Consider the following 17,894-nt stretch of genomic DNA (forward strand, 5'->3'; position numbering starts at 1 on the left):
CTGGATTTGTAAAATGAGTCTGGAAGTTTTCCTTCGATTTCTATTTTTTGGAATAGCTTGAGAAGAATGGGTATTAATTCTGTTTTAAATGTCTGGTAGAATTCCCCAGGGAAGCCATCAGGACCAGGGCTCTTATTTGTTGGGAGATTTTTGATAACTGATTCGATTTCATCACTAGTTATGAGTCTGTTCAGATTTTCTATATCTTCCCGTGTGAATTTTGGTAGTGAGTGTGTGTTTAGGAATTTGTCCATTTCTGCTAAGTTGTCTAGTTTGTTGCAGATAATTTTTCATAGTATTCCCTGATAATTGCTTGCATTTTTGAGGGATTGGTTATAATTAGTCCATTTTCATTCATGTTTTTGTCTATTTGAATCCTTTATCTTTTCTTTTTGAGAAGCCTGGCTAGAGGTTTGTCAATTTTGTTTATTTTTTCAAGAAAGCAACTCTTGGTCTCATTGATCTGTTCTACTGGGTTTTTTTTGGTTACTATATTGTTTATTTCTGCCCTGATTTTTATTATTTCTCTGAATGATTGTAGCATTCAGACCATTTACATTCAGTGTTATTATTGAATAATATGGGTTTAGAGTCACCATGTCCGTTGTGGGATTCATGCTTGTGGTGGTGTCTCTGGTATCTTGCTTTCCTTGTAACATTTCCCTCAGAGAGTCCCCCTCAGAATTTCTTGTAGGGCTGGATTAGTGATGACAACGTCTTTCAATTTTTATTTATCTGGAAAGACTTTTATCTCTCCTTCTATTCTGAATGGCAGGTTTGCTGGATAGAGGATTCTTGGCTGCCTATTTTTTCTGTTCATCATATTGAAGATTTCCTGCCATTCCTTTCTGGCCTGCCAAGTTTCAGGAGATAGGTCTGTCACCACTCTGATAGGTTTCCCTTTGTTTGTTAGGGCCCTTGTATCCCTAGCTGCTTTCAGAATTCTCTCTTTGTCCTTGTATTTTGCCAGTTTCACTATGATATGTCGTGGAGAAGATCAATTCAAGTTACGTCTGAGGAGAGTTCTGTGCCTCTTGGATTTTAGTGTCTATTTCCTTCCCCAGATTGGGGAAGTTCTCTGCTATAATGTGTTCAAGGACTCCTTCAGCACCTTTCCCTCTTTCTCTTCCTCTTCTGGAATTCCTATGATATGGAAATTGTTCTGTTTGTATCGCTGAGCTCTTGAACTCTCCTTTCATGTTCCTGGATCAGTTTATCTCTCTTTTTCTCAGCTTCCTCTTTTTCTATAATATGCCTTCTAAATCACTAATTCTCCTTTCTGCCTCTTCAATCCATGCATTGGACTCATCTGTATTATTATGTATCTCATTTATAGTAGTTTTTAATTCATCAAAACTATTTTTTAAGCTTCATAGTCTTTGTAGCAGTAGTTTCTCTGATGTCTTCCATGCATTTTTCAAGCCCACTGATTAATTTTATTGTTGAAATTCTTGCTTAGTTATGTTGCTTATATCTGTTTTTGAGCAGTTCTTTAGCTGTCATTTCTTCCTGGAATTTCTTTGGAGGAGAGTTCTTCGGTTTCATCATTTTGGTTAGCTTTCTGTCTCTTGTTAATTTTAAAAGTTTGTTATGCACCTGTGAGTATCTTTATTTCCATTACTTTACATTCTCTCTCATGAATATTACTTATCTCCATTTCATCTAGGTGTCTTGCTGTGCCTTGTCCTGTTCTTTCGTTTGGGATATACTCCTCTGTCTCCTAATTTTGTTTGACTCTTGGTTTCTGCTTCTTTGTGTTAAGAAAGTCATCTATGTCTCCTGCTCTTGAAAGTAGTGGCCTCATGAAGCAGAAGTCCTGTAGTGCCCTTCAGTGCAATGTTCCCTGTTCACTACTACCTGGTGCTTTAGGGGTATCTTCTGTGTGTGTTGTATGCACCCTGATGCTATGGCTGGCCCACTTTGTCTTTAGTCCAGTCACCTGCAGTGACTCTCGCCCTGCTATGGGTAGGGTTTTTCCTTTTCATAGTAGGCCTGTCTGGGATGGATTTGGGCTTGAGCTGAGTCAGACTGGGTGTTTGTCATAAATGCGGTAGTCCTGAACTGTTTTGTCTCCTGAGAAGCTTTCATTGTTCGATGGGGCCTGTATTTAGAGCAGATGTCTACCGCAGCCCACTGCTGGAGCTATAGTCAGTCTGGTGAGTGTGCTTATCTTCCCTTCTCCCCGGGGTAGAAGTCCCTTTATAGTGGTACTGGCCCCTGTCAGGACTGTGCACACCAATAGCTTGTGGCACTTCTTTGAATGGGCTCAAGCCAAGAGCATATTGGAGGGACTGGATCTGCAGAAGTACACACAGTTTCACTTTCTTAAGTATGTGCTTTGAAGACTGGAAGATTTTACTTTTATAAAGTCTAATTTATCATTTTTTTCTTTTGTAATTACAGAATTTTGTGTGTATGAAATATCTTATGAGCTCAAAATACAAAGTTTTTCTTTTTTTCTTCTTAAAAACTTATAGTTTTAATTTTTAAATTTAAATGCTCATTTTGGGCTTATTTTTTGTGTATAGTCAGAAGTGGGGATTGAGACTTACCTTTCTTTTTCCCTGTACCGATATCCAGTTCAGCTCCATTTTTTGAAGGAATTATAATTTCACCACTCAATTATGTGGGCACTTTTGTCAACAATCTGTAGATCAGCTATGTGTGGGTCAGTTTGTGGACTACTTTGTGCCTTTATTCACTATGTCTGTGTTCATGCCATATTCCACTGTCTTGATTATGGTAACTTTATAATAAACTTAAAATCAAATAGTGTAAACCCTACAAATTTGATTTTATAAAATATTTTTCATTATTTGAGATCTTAGGAATTCCGTATAACTTTTAAAACTTTTTTTTAAAATTTTTTAAATGTTTTATTTATTTCTAGGAGAGAGAGAGAGAGACAGCGTGAGCAGGGGAGGGTCAGAGAGAGAGGGAGACACAGAATCCGAAACAGGCTCCAGGCTCTGAGCTGGCAGTCAGCACAGAACCCGACGCGGGGCTCGAACCCACGAACCACGAGATCATGACCTAAGCGAAAGTCGGACGCTTAACTGACTAAGCCACCCAGGCGCCCCTTTAAAACTTTTTTTAAATATTTTATTTATTTTTGAGAGAGAGAGAGAGACAGCGTGAGCAGGGGAGGGTCAGAGACAGAAGGGAGACACAGAATTGGAAACAGGCTCCAACCTCTGAGCTGTCTGTCAGCACAGAGCCTGATGCAGGGCTCGAACTCACGAGCCGTGAGATCGTGACCTGAGCTGAAGTTGGATGCCCAACCAACTGAGCCACCCAGGCGCCCCAAGACTTTTTTTTTTTTTAAGACTTTGTTGTTTTAGAGCAGTTTTAGGTTCACAACAATATTGAGCAGAAGGTACACAAGTTTCCTATATTCTGCTTGCCCCCATATGTGCTAAGCCTTCCACATTATCAGCATCTGCAGAGTGGTACATTTGTTAGACTTGATAGGCTTATATTGATACATCATAATACATATATTGATACATTCAAAGTCCATAGTTTACCTTAAGGTTCACTCCTGGTGATGTACATTCCATGCATTTGGACAAGTGTATAATGACATGTATTCATCATTCTAGTATCATACAGAATATCTTCACAGTTCTAAAAATTTGTGTTCCACCTATTCATCTCTTCCCCTAATCCCCAACTTCTGGCAACCATTTCTGTTTCTATTGTTCCTCTAGTTTTGTTTTTTTCCAAAATGTCAGAGTTTTATATTATGTAGCCTTTTCAGATTAGAATCATATAATATGTAGCATTTTTAGATTGACTTCTTTAATTTAGTAATATGCATTTAAGATTTCTCCATATCTTTTAATTGCTTTATATCGCATTTTTTCAAAAGTACTGAATAATATTCCATTATCTGAATGTTATGCAGTTTATCCATTCCTTTACTGAAGGAAATCTTAGTTGCGTCTAGGGTTTGACAAGTATGAATAAAGCAGATGTAAACATCTGTGTGCAGATTTTTTGTGGACATAAATTTTCAACTCCTTTGGATAAATAACAAACAGTGTGAGTGCAAGATTGTATAGTAAGAGTATATTTAATTTTGTGAGAAATCACCAAACTGTCTTCCATAATGGCTGTACCATTTTGCATTCTCACCAGCAATGAATAAAAATTTTCATTACTCCATTTCCTCTCTGATTTTATCCTGTGAAAAAAATTGTGGAGAATTGGTAGGATTTTATCCTTAAATGTTTTATAGTTATCACCAGTGAGCCCATTTGGGTTGTGCTTTTGGTTTGGGAAGGTTATTAATAATTGACTTAATATCTTTAATGGATATGGGCTTATTCAGTTTATCTATTTCTTCTTGTTTCACTTTTGGCTAGTTGTGTCTTTCAAGCAATTGGTCCACTTCATCTCGGTTATTAAATTTGTGTGCACAGCATATTCATAGTATTCCTGTCTTCTTATTTTAATGTCCATAAGGTCTCCTTTTTATATAAATATAAATAATGTCCATTATGTCTCCTTTTTAATTTCTTTTTTTCAATTTTATTTAAATTTTTTAAATGTTTATTTTTGAGAGAGAGCAGAATATGAGTGGGGGAAGAGAAAGAGAGAGACAGAGAGAGAGAGAGAGAGAGAGAAAGAGAGAGAGAGAATTTGAAGCAGGTTCCAGGCACTGAGCTGTCAGCTTAGAGCCCCATCTGGGGCTTGAACTCGCCAACTGTGAGATCATGACCTGAGCCAAAGTTCGACACTTAACTGACTGAGCCACCCTGGCGACCCCGATTTCTGACATTAGTGATTTGTGTCCTCTTTTTTTCTTAGTCTGTGTGAAGATTTATTGATTTTATTGTTTTTTTCCAAAGAACTGGCTTTTAGCTTCATTGATTTTCTCTATTTGATTTCTTGTTTTTAATTACATTGATTTATTAACTAATTCTTATCATTTCTTTTCTTCTGCTTACTTTGGATTTAGTTTGCCCTTCCCTTTCTAGTTTCCTAATATGGAAATCAGATTATTAATTTTAGATCTTTCTTCTTTTGTAATACAGGCATTCCAAGCTCTAAAACTTTAATCACTGCTTTTGCTGCATGCCACAAATTTTGAGGAGTTGTATTTTCTTTTCCATTTAGTTCGAAATATTTTATAATTTCTCTTGGGATTTCTTCTTTGATTCATGTGTTATTTAAAAGTATGTTGTTTCATATCCATATATTTAGAGATTTTCTAGCTATCCTTTTGTTACTGCTCACATAAATTTTTAAATTAGTTTTTCAATTTCTTTTAAAAGTCTTCTGGGATTTCGATTGTGATTAGGTTTCAATCTATAGATCAGTTTGGGGAAAATTGACACCTAAAGTAAAATTGAGTCTCTCAATGTGTGAACATGGCACATCTCTCCGTTTTCTGTAATTTTCTACAATAGAGTTTATAGTTTTCAATGTGCAGGTCTTATATATATTTTGTTAATTTTGCTATTTAATATTTTATGTATTTTGGTGTTTTGATTATTAGTATTGTTTTAAATTATAAGTTGTCTTAAATTTTACTTTCTAATTATGCATTAATATTCTGACCCACCTTCCTCATTGAGTGTAGGAAAACTCATTTCAATTGAATATAAGTACCAAAAAATATTATAGTTATTACAAGAAAAAAAAGTATAGTGAGCAGAATAACATTTCCATAGATAAAAAGGCAATATTTGGGACATTTTTTTATTTGAAAACTTTTATTTTATTATTTATTTATTTATTTATTTTACAAATAGTTTATTGTCAAGTTGGTTTCCATATAACACCCTATTTGGGACATATTTATGTTAAAAATTAGTCATTATTTATCTGAAATTCAAATTTAACTGAGCATCCTATATTTTATCTGGCAACCATAAGCACACTATTATTTTACATTGTATTGAGATATTAACCAATATACCTAGACAAGAGAAAATAATTAAAAGCATATTAATTTGAAAGAATAAAAATGATCTTTATTTCAAATGATATTATTTTATATCCGGAAAGCCCAAAACATTAGTGGGAAACTAACACAGGTTAGTAAGAGAATTTAATGAAGTAGTAGGTTACAAAGTCAATATTAGAAAGCAATAGCCTTATTATGTAGAGCAAGAAACCACTTAGAAAATGTAATAGAAGGGAATATACTATTTATTATATCCAAATAAAATATTTAGGCATAAAATTGAGAAGAATATCCTAGAACATTTAATGAAGAAAACTATAAAGATAATCCTGAAAAACATAAAAATTTAACTCAAACATGTGGAAAGTTTTATCAAATACTTGGGTAGAAAGAGGAAACGTTGTAAAGATGTCAAGTTAATTTATAACTTTAACAGAATTCCAGTAAACTATGATCAAGCTTTTTCCCCCCGGGAGATAGAAAAGTTGATTATAAAGTTCATTTCAATGACTCGTCAAATCATTGGAAATGGAGAGCAATGGGGGTAAAATAGGCCTACTTTATATTAAAACATAATTAAAGCAGTGTGATCATGGTGCCTGAATAGACAGACAGAATAGAACAGAATAGAAAATCCACAAGTAAACATAACAGCATATGGCAACACTGTGGGTTGCACTTTTAATAAGTGGTATTGAGATAAGCTGGGTAGCTGTGGGGAGCCTATGAAATCGAATATATTCCTAATACTGAATATTATGATAACTTTCAAGTAGTTTAGAGATTTAAATATTAAAAGAAATCATATGAGTAGTAGGAGACACATGAGTGAAATCCTCATGAAGTCCAAAAGGGAGAAGATTGTTAAATCTGATAAAAGAAAAGACTTTTGCAGGGCAAAACAAAACAAAAGGATTATTTTTACCATATGTAAAAAGACAAAGGACAAATTTTTTAAAATCACAACTTTTATCACAGACCAAGTATTAATATGTAAATAGCATCTGATGTGGAAAAGAAAAAGACCAGCAATTGTATAGAAAAATGGGTTGGGGCACCTGGGTGGCTCAGTCAATTAATCGTCCAACTTTGGCTCAGGTCATGATCTCATGGTTCGTGAGTTTGAGCCCCACGTCAGGCTCTGTGCTGACAGCTAGCTCAGAGCCTGGAGCCTGTTTCAGACTCTTGTGTCTCCCTCTCTCTCTGACCCTCCCCTGCTCACACACACACACACACACACTCTCTCTCTCTCTCTCTCAGAAATAAATAAAACATTTTTAAAAATTAAAAAAAAAAAGAAAAATAGGTTAGTAATTTGAATAGTCAATTCATGAGAAGTATTGCAAATGGTCCTTAACTATGAAAATGGTGCTTAACCTCATTACTCATTTACAATAAGAAATATGCAAATTAAAACAGCCAAAAACAAAATTCTCATCTATCATATTGGCAAAAGTCCCAAAGTTTAACAACCTATACTATTGGTGAAGCTATGGGTAAATGAATGTTGTTATATATTGCTGATAGAAATAAAAATAATACAATAATTTGAAGGTCATTTATCAACATCTAGCAAAATTACATATGTATACCTTGATCCAGCAATCTAACTTCTAGAGTTCAGAGGGTATAGTAACACAATGCAGTACAGTAGTAAAAATATGTAAAGTATAAGCAAAAAACTCTTCATTTCAGCATTATTCATGACAGCAAAAGAAATTTCCAAGTGTTTATCAGTAGAGCACTTGTAGGCATTGCACAATAAATTATCATTCAGTTATAAGAGATAATCAATATTATCTTCTGCAGAGGATCTCCAGCATGTGTAGTTTAAGTGAGAAAAGTAAGGTGAAGAAAAAGTGTGCATTGTCACTATTTTTATTTATTTATTTATTTATTTATTTATTTAAATGTTTATGTATTTTTGAGAGAGAGAGAGACAGAGAGGGAAAGAGAGAAAGAGGGTGGGGGAGAGGGAGTGAGAGGGGGACAGAGGATCCAGAGCTGGCTCTGCACTAACAGCAGCAAGCCCAATGTGGGGCTCAAACTCATGAACTCCTGAGATCGTGACCTGGGCCGAAGTTGGTTGCTCAACCAACTGAGCCACCGGGTGCCCATGTATGTTGCTATTTTTTAAGGGGAGGATATGGGAATACACACACGTTTGTGTATTTTTGTGTATATTTTTATGATATGTATACGTATATATAGTGCATATATGTATGTATATTTAATAGATAAACAAAAATATTGATTATTTTTTGGTAGAAAAAGTAAACAATATGATGGAGACAGAGATAGAAGCTAGACTTCCTTGATCATACTTTGATTTACAGATTTCAGTTTGTATCATTGTAAATATTTTATATAATTAAAAGCAAAATGAAATTAAAAATGATCCTAAAAGCCAGAAGCAAAATAAACAAATGTCTAAATGTATGGAGTTGTTGGTAAAACCACAAAGTAGAGAGTTATTTCAATTATATGTATATGTTGTAGGTAATTAAAGTTGACTATATATCCCTAGTGGTGTATATTTAAAACAAAAAACAGAAATACAAAATAATCTTTTTGGTAAACATTGTTGGTGGTGATGTAGGCATTTATCTGAGACTGGAGAGTGTGTATTATAAAGTAAATGGAATATAATAAATAATGAGATGTTGAGACAGTGATATTTTGTATAGGAGGAAGAAGATACAGGTGAAAGATTTGTGAGATTAATAAACATCTAGTAGTCCTGAATTTGAATTGGAAGATCAATATGAATACGTGCTCTATACCATTATTTTTTTCAAAGCATTTTTCTAGCCCTGTCCTCTAAAATGACCTAAAAAACAATGATGGGCCCAGAGCAATGTATACCTTTAGAATTCTGATTGTGGTCTCTACATCTCATTCCCACTAAGAGATACCAAAACTTGATGAAGAAATGGCAGATTGTAGAATCTTGGGCAGAAAATTTTATGAGATAGGCCTGAAACATTCTTGTCATATCAAAAAGTAAGATAAATGCCAAAGAAAACTAGTGTAGTGACAGAAGGATGTAGGAGCTATCTTGAACAGAATCTTTTTGAACAAAATATGGAACACTTTCAACGTCACTAGGAAAATAATTGCAGTGATTTGAAGCACATCAAATAAGTTTAAATCCATGAGTTTATAGTGATAAAAAGAAATTATTGGCCACTTTTGGAGAATTCTAGGTAATCAATGTGTTCTTCTAAACCAATAGGTAATAAAGAGAAGGTTAGCAAATATTTATTCTTATATTCCCATTCAAATTGTATCCCTATATCAACTAAATATTTGATGAGGGGAAATGTGTATTTATAAGAGTATTCCAGGTAGTAAATGAAGAAGGAATAATTAGAGTATCATTATTTTTCAGTCCTAATAAATTAATGGATTTCAGCAGTGATCATCATTGGTTGCTGACATCCTATGGAAAAAAAAAAATCAATCAGGTATTATGCGCCTCCTAATGGAAGTACATGACATCGCTTATGACCTATCTTTGCCAATAAATCAAAAAGCCTCTAGAGCTAACAACCAATCTACGGGAGATATTAGAAGAAGAGGAACATTTGAATTATACCATGTGTATGCAATCAGCAAAATTTATACTGTGGGATACTCCACAAGGGAATAAAAAAAACATTTCTTGAGCAAATAAATATAAAGGAAAAACGAGAGATAAGTACGTGTCAATCAATTGCAATATATTGACTTTATTAGGATCCTGAATCTTACACAAAAACTATAGGGAAAAGTGGAGAGAAAATGAAAGAGAGCCAGACAGAAAGAAAGAAACAGACATTCATAGAAATTTGACACTTATAAAAGTTTCAATATTGCCTAAATATATGATAATAAGTGAGTATTATAGACTGGAAGCAAGACACCCTAGTAGCAACAAGCGCATCTAGTGCCCAAATCATGGTTTTTAAATATCATTCTTTACTCAAAATATAGCTGATTCACACTGGGTGTTATATGGAAACCAACTTGACAATAAACTATTTGTAAAAAAAAAAAAATATATGGCTGATTCAGTTTTGGTTCAGGGAAAATATAAAAAAGTCTAGCACTTTTTAAAAAACAAGAAATTTCAAAGACTAATAGTACGTTTCAAAAAGAACACAGAAGCTGATGGGAAAGTCCCTCCGCTTTCCAAATTTGGACAATTTAGGAATCAAAAAATTATTACAGTAATGGATTATTATACATAGAATAAAATAACTTTCCAAGTTAATGAGGTACTTAGAGATAGAGAAAAAGAAAGTTGAGAGAAAGCTTTTTTTTTTTTTTTTTAAGGGACACAAAAATATCAGCTAATAAAAGCAGAAGAGATTATAGAATTAGGAAATTCCTCTTTTGCATCTGTCTATGTAATACTTGAGTTCGCAAAGGTGATCAAGACTTGTAACTATTGGATCAAAGGTTGTTGGGGAATAGAATATTCATGCCATAGTGAAATACCTTCATAGAGATCAACTTCTAATTACAAAAAGGAGAAGTGTACCTTCAGCAAGTGATCAAATTTATTATAACCTGTAGAGGTACTTCTACCAATGACAGTAATATTGCAACCTGATAATGATGCAGTAAGAAATACATATTACTTATCTAGTGTTCTTGGGAAGAAAAGTTACAACTAAATCTAATAGGGAGAAAATAATCAACTTCATAATCAATGTCATGAAAAACAGACAATAAAAAAACTGTTCTAAATTAAAAGAGACTAAAGAGGCAAAATAAGCAAATTCAGTGTGTGAAACTTGATCTGGATTCTGCATATGGGAAAAGGTGCTACAGAAGACACTATGGAGGCTTCTGGGATTATTTACATGAGGGCAGCAACTGAGATGATATTATTGAATTACTATCAATTTTCTAAGTATGATAATGGTATTATTGTTATATAGGAAAATATCTGTACTTTTAGGAGATTCTGGCTGGAGTATTTAGGGGTGAAGTCTTGCAATACCTTCGACTTACTTTCAAATGGTTTGTAAAACATACACATATATGTGTATATATATATAGACTGAGGAGGAAAAAATGTGGCAAGATATTAAAACTGGTGAAACTTGGTGAAGGTATGCAGGTGTTTATAGTACTTTAGATTTCTCTTTTTTATATATTGAACATTTTTCTATTAAAAATTTGAAAAAGTTAAATAAAAACAAAAATACTACTTATGTATCTTAAGAATTGTATGTTTGATTAAAGCTTATTAAGATGCACTATTTTAAAATCTTTTAATATAAGGCCAAGTACTTCTCTTTAAGTAAGGCATAGCTAATTGGAGTTCTGAATCTATCTTGCTTACAAAGTCACAATATAATTATAAGAATGCCCGTTTTCAGTTGCTGTGAAACTAAGTAAAGTCAGTTGCAAAGCAATGAGACAAAACTCTTCTAAATTTCTTTCATTTTTTTCCTCTAGTATTTTACATTGAACTCTCCTACAATACACTTTTATATGAATCTTTCCAAGGCATTTAGCCTGGTTTTTGTAGAAACAGCAACTCTTACTTCTCACATTTATATTTCATTAATTTACATGATATATAATTAAATGTTATAATTAAAACAACAACTACAACTGATATTAACAAGTTTGGGGACAAATACACTTAATTCTTGGTAATTATACAACTCAAGTTGGTGGGAATTGAAAAAGTACACGGATATACAAAAGAGTAGCCTTACCAGTTATAAGGTTATAGTGTGCTATAGTATCAGTTGGGATATTTCACAGTGACACTGTAGATAATTGGTTAATCTGGTAAATTGCTTGAGTGGAGATTAGAGAGGGTGCACTGTAGTGAAACACTCACCAGGCCTGTGATGCAAACAGGATTCGATATTAGCCACACATGGTTAAACTCTGTCATAGTCATTCTCTGGTGAGATTAGTTTATGAATAATCTCTTCTGTCTAGATTATTGTCAATGCTCTTCCTCAGTCACTAAATAAAATGACTTCAGACTTTGTTACAGTCACAGACGAGCACATTTAAGTCACTTTTCTTTCCTTTTATCTTATAACCCACCCTTATACCCAATAAGTGAAGCTATTCAGTTAAAAATTATGTTACTCAGGTTCTATTTCAGTGTCAGTTGGGAGTGTCACATAGACCCATGGATGTTCAACTTGTTAGTCAGAGGTACTTGTTGATTGTTCCTGAGGCAACACCAATGAAGTTCTGAGTCTAAAGCAGAATGGAAAGTTAACAGCTCCCACCCTGAAGTTCTCCAAGAGGTGAAACCCATTGTGAAGGGAGTGTTGATTCTCCTACCTCACCATTTGTTCCAAGAGGAAGAGGAGAAAGTTCACCTGCTTTGTGAGCCATGAGCACACCGTTGTCAGGAAAATGAGTGTCTCTTTCTTCTAAGTGGTGAGTTAGGTAGCTGCATTAGGTGTCTGTCTCTGTTCATTGAATTCGCTGCTCAGCTCTCTGAGGAGGCAAGGAAGAGAAAACTGTTGAGGAAGGCTTTCGGCAGATATCTGAGAGCCAGCATTTCCTGCCTCTAGAGCTCAGAGCCTTTAACTGTTCTACTCTTCCCCTGGGGGCACTTTTCAGGTTCTGGCTTTTTCAGGCGAAGCTAAAGGCCCTAATTATTTCACTTGCAATCAATTCTGAAACCTCAAAGACCAAAATTGTCTCTCTAGATCCACTCAGATGCCAAAGAGAGGTGTGGAAAAGAAATTGCTGCCCATCTACCAGCAGCTGTAGACCTCTAAGCCACCTCTTGCTTTCATTTTCTGTGCGGTGGTCAGGAATTGTTGCTAACACTCAAATCAGTAAAAATAAAATATTTCAGCAGATACGTTGAGAAGACAGACAATTTTATACTGAAAAAGCTCCTATAGTTACTGTGGCAGGATTTACTACTATTCATTGACCGGTTCACTTTTCCCTATATAAGGGAGAATTATACAGAGCTTGTCTTTGGCCAGTGAAATGTAGTGGAAGTATTTAATTTCCAATGGTTGAATCTCCACTTCTTTCTTCTCCAAACTATTTAAAATAACATTGCCATGAAACCTTTGTAGATAAACCACCCAAACTTCATCTAAATTTATTATCCATTTAGACATATACCTCAATTTGCTTAGTATTATTTTTTTCAGAAAAAAAATAAATGGAATTTTTAAAAGTTCACGTGCTCAAAGGAAGTCAGGGAATTCTTTTGTATGTCAAATATATCAGTATGTGCATTTTTACATTTTCATACATTGACTGTGTAAAGCAAAGCATATCACATATTCTTCTTTTCTTAGCTATTTTTGTAGCTGTTTTCTAGATGTTTTATCATTTCACTCATCAAACAAATGCTTACCAAACACCTGTAACATTCACCGTGTGTGCCACCTCCTGGGTGTGCATGTTTATGTGTAGCTGTAGTTGTACCTGAGTATTGCGTGTTAGTTTGCTATTACAGACTGAATTGTGTCTCTGCAGGATTCGTATGTTGAAGCCCTAACTTTTGATGTGACTGTATTTGGAAGGGCTTTTAGGAGGTAATTAAAGTTAAATTAGGTCATAAGAATAGGGCCCTAAACTGGTAAGATTGGTGGCCTTGTGAAAAGATGAAAAGATCTCTCTCCGTCTCTCTCTCATGTTCTCTACGTGCACATACTGACGAGAGGTCATGTGAGCATACAGTGAGAAGGCAGCAAGCCAGGAAGCCTGCAAGCTTGGAAGAAGGGTCTCATTACAACCCCACCATGCCTGCACCCTGATCTTGAACTTGCAGCCTGCAGAACTGTGAGGAAATAAAGTTCTCTTGTTTAAGCCACCTAATCTAGGGTGTTTTTTATGACACCCTGAGCTGACTGAAACATTTGCCAAATCCAGGAATTTTGTAACTAGAATAACTGTGAGTCTTATAAGAAATAAATCAAGGGCAACAGGATAACATAGAGCTATACTTTATATGGCTAACTATAAACTTATGAAATTTGTAACACTAAGCTATTAAAGGGAAAAAACTAACAACTCTAAAGAAAAGACAGATAAATTCATGAATGTCAGATTCATGTTGACATAGTAAGGGAAACCAGGATTCTAAACTCTAGAAGGACAGAGTAGAGAAGAACAAATCATTCATTTTTTATTGAACAAATGCTCTGGCATGTCATAGACAATATATCTCACAATGTGATTTCAAACTACCTGCATCAGAATTATGTGGGTGTGCCTGTTGGATATCCAGATCTCAGGACAATGCTGAAGTCATGTTCAGTTTCTCTGAGGTGACGTCTTGGTATCTTTATTTTAAACAAGTTCTCTAAGTGATCTTTAGGCACACTGAAGTCTGAGATCCCATATTTGGGCATTGTGGGGCTGGATAAGAAATGTTAGTCTTTGTCCCCACAATGAGATGCCTACAGATACATGAAATAATGGCAGAATCAAGGTGGTTGTAATCAAGTACTCAAATGTATGATATAGACTATAGGTGTAGTATTTGTAGAAGAAGTCAACAAAGAACAGAAAGTAGCTACTAGAGATCTGTTCCCAGAACCCTAAGAACTTAAGAGGGAGCAATGGAACAATAGACCAGTGGAATCAAGGCCTTAGAAAGGAAGGAGCATACCATCACTTGAAGGCTTTCTCCCTTGAACGCTTTTTGGAAAAAGACAATAAAGGAATAAGACACAGTTTTTATTTCACAAGGACAGAGAGCACAGAGAGGAGATAGAAGTAGATGAAACATTTTTGGAAGACAGAAAGCAGATGAGGAATGATTAGACTAGAAGTGTGCGAGTGGCCCCTGGACAGCCTCTGGAGTCTCAGCTCTTGGAAGCACCAAGTATTACAGAGAGTGGGGGAGAGATATGCGTAAGGATCGAGAGGGACTGTAAGTAGTTGGATCCCTGCAGGAGCAACCGGCTCATTCTCTAGAGGATTTGAACTGGAGAAGGTTTGCCCTCAGTATTAAGCAGGGTGAGTAAAGCACAAGGCAAGGAATGCAACAGGGATTGAGTGAGTCAATTTACTGAACAACGGGACTCTCAGCACCTCCCTCTCCCCACTCTGATCTCAGAAATCTGACAGCCAGATGTCTTCCCTCAGGCCCTTCTCAAATCCAAAAATGGATGCTAAAAATTAGTGTAGCAGTGCCTTTGGAATTTTAAGAGTATGTGCCCAGCTTCTAAATCTATTAAGAGTTTTATCTAGTAGGATAAATGGTAGAATGAAGATATTTTCAGATATAAGAGTGCTGAAAACATTTACCTTCTTAAGAAGTAACTGGAAGGTGCTCTTTAACCAATACAAGGGAATAAACCAAGAAAGGAAATACGGTATGGATCCATACACTGAGACTTAGAGTGCAGCTGGCATAGACTAAAACAGACAGGTTGAGGCAAAGGAGACTGGAAAAAAACTTTGAACTCAGGTTTTCCGAGGTTTTGAATCCTAGGAGCATTCACTATCCTGTAAAGAGTATGCTAGCCATGCACATCCTTCCATTTTCTTTTTACTTTGCTTGGCCCTGTGTGAAATAGATGTTTTTATGCTTATCTTCGCATTCCTCTTTCGAGTTTCCATTTTTGGAAAAGGTATAAGAAGCATACCTTTCTTTTAGAAATGATATAATCAAACATTATCAGTGATTGAAGTAATTAGTGTAGTTTTCATCGCACCATTTGAATCATGTAACCTTAACTAAACAGTGAAGAAACTAACATTAATATACCAAAATCTAGGTGATTTTATGTTACCTTTTATTTATAGATATTTTAAGAGTTTATTACATTATTCATACCAGATTGTTCGCTAACTTAGTAAATTGGAAGAAGTGATTTTCCATTTTTATGGGAAAAAACCCAATAACCACCATTTACAGCAAAGAATTTGCACTAGGCAATGCCTTAAAATAATTTTGAAATGTATTTATTTACATCTCAAATATGACTTCTTTCTAAAATGTTCAAAGTCTCATTTCCACAGCTGCAATTAAATGACTTTTTAGGATAATGTTTCATTTGGCTGTATTATGTTAATAATCAGCTAGATGATGTATATCTTTTCCATCTTTATGTAACCATGAATTATTCAGAAGTGTTCTTTTGCAAATGCAGAGTACAGGAATTCAGTTCCTTTTTACTCGAGAGGGTCAGACATGCTTTAGTTTAGAAGAGAGAGAGAAAAAAGTAGATTCTTTTTAATCCTTCAAGATTTATCGAAGTGAACAGTAGGAGTTTATTTAAATATACAATAATGAGAAAATGCTCACGTAAACTATAATACATTTATTTGACAAAATGATGCAATTCTCAAAAACAAAAAAAATTGTTGGAAAGACAGCATAGCTATATGGAAAAATGTATGAAAAAGAAGTGAGCAAAAACATGATATAAAAATGAATGCGCAATGTAATTTAAATTAAAAATAGTTACCAGAAAAAATTCTAGAAGAAAATACAATAAAATAGTAATAACAGTCATATTACTATGGTAGGAATATAGGTGATATTTTCTCCTCTGTTTTCCAATTTTTTTAATGTGATATTATTTTTATAATGAGAGAAAGCAAACAAACAAATACACCCTTATTGAATTACTAGTGTTTTCTAGAAACTGGGTTGCTTAGTGATATATAAAATATATCAAGTTTTCCTTGGTGATACTAAAATGTATACATTTAATATAAATTTCATTGAGATCCTATTAAGGAGAAATGTCATTAATTGAATGCCTCATAGGTGCTTTTTATGTGTACCTTGTCCAATCCACTCAACAATTATATGAAGAAGATGATTCTTTTTTTTACAGACAGAAAGTATGTCTCAGAGAAACTATGCAACTTGTCTGAGGTGGTATAGTTAATAATAAGAGATTGAGCCTGGACTGACTGGAAGTCCATTCTTAGTCATTTAACAAGAATTTATTAAGTACTGACTATGTACCAGAAATTGTTTTCGATTAGGGATACTAAAGTGAACACACCGAAGACCCTGCCCTCATGGAGTTTACATTCTAGTGTGAGGAGATATAAACACAAATGAATGGCAGGAGATGTATTAGAAGCTGAAAGGTGCTTTAGAGAGAAATAAGGCAGATAAAGGGGCTAAGGAGACAGAGTGGGGGGTGGGGGTTGCAATTTTGAATAGGATGATCGAGAAAGGCCTGGCTGAGAAAGCAGTATTTGAACAGAAGCCTGAAGGAGCTGAAGAAGGATTCCAACTCTGCAGAAGAACATTTCAAGCAGAGGAGACAGTAAGTATAAAGGGCTTGAGATGAAAGCATGCCTAGCGGAACAGTAATGACACCAGCATGACTAGAGCTATGGAACAGTGAGTAGAGTGGAACAAAATGAGATAAAGGAATACAGCAGGAAGCCAGAGACTTTGAGCTTTGTGGGACATTGTCAAGACAGGAAACCACTGGAGGATTTTAAGCAGAGGAGTTGTTTTATTTGAGTTAGTTTTCAAAGGATCATTCTGGCTGCCATGTGCAGAAAAGTCTGTAGGGGGATCAGGGTGGAGGCAGGAGACCCTTCGGAGGCTACTGCAGTGAGAAATGATGGTCACTTGTGCCAGGATAGGAGTGGGGGGCTGTCAATAACTGTCAGGGCCTGAGATTTTATCCTACTGCTTATTTGCAATCTACCAAGTTAGCTAGTTTCTTGCATGCTGACAGAAAATATGAGATTTATGGGTCAGAGTCAAAGGACTTTATTTCTCATGACATAGCAGTTAGTCTGTGCTTCATATTTGTTTTATCCTTTATGTCCCCCCTGTCTTTTGGGGGAGATGCAGAGTGGCTCAGGTGGACACTGTGTATACGGTGGGTTTGTGTCACAGCTGAGGGATCGTAAGTTTAGGAAATTCCAGTGTTTTACAGTGTGGAGGTTCCTCAGGAAACTAACAATAGAACTCCCTTATGACCCAGCAATAGCACTGCTAGGAATTTACCCAAGGGATACAGAAATGCTGAGGCATAGGAGCACATGTACCCCA

At 35.1% G+C, this 17,894-nt stretch overlaps 1 long non-coding RNA gene across 1 annotated transcript in view; it reads left to right on the forward strand.

Annotated features, from left to right (window-relative positions):
* Window positions 1–9,577, forward strand: part of LOC120238636 — a 78,144-nt gene extending 68,567 nt beyond the window's left edge. Inside the window, exon 4 of the long non-coding RNA XR_005530281.1 lies at window positions 9,306–9,577. This is a non-coding gene — a long non-coding RNA (uncharacterized LOC120238636). The remainder of the gene's footprint in view (window positions 1–9,305) is intronic.
* Window positions 9,578–17,894: the final 8,317 nt, after the last annotated feature.

The sequence above is a fragment of the Hyaena hyaena genome, unplaced genomic scaffold (assembly GCF_003009895.1).
Source record: "Hyaena hyaena isolate Hyena2069 unplaced genomic scaffold, ASM300989v1 scaffold_212, whole genome shotgun sequence".
Taxonomy (NCBI): Eukaryota; Metazoa; Chordata; class Mammalia; order Carnivora; family Hyaenidae; genus Hyaena; species Hyaena hyaena.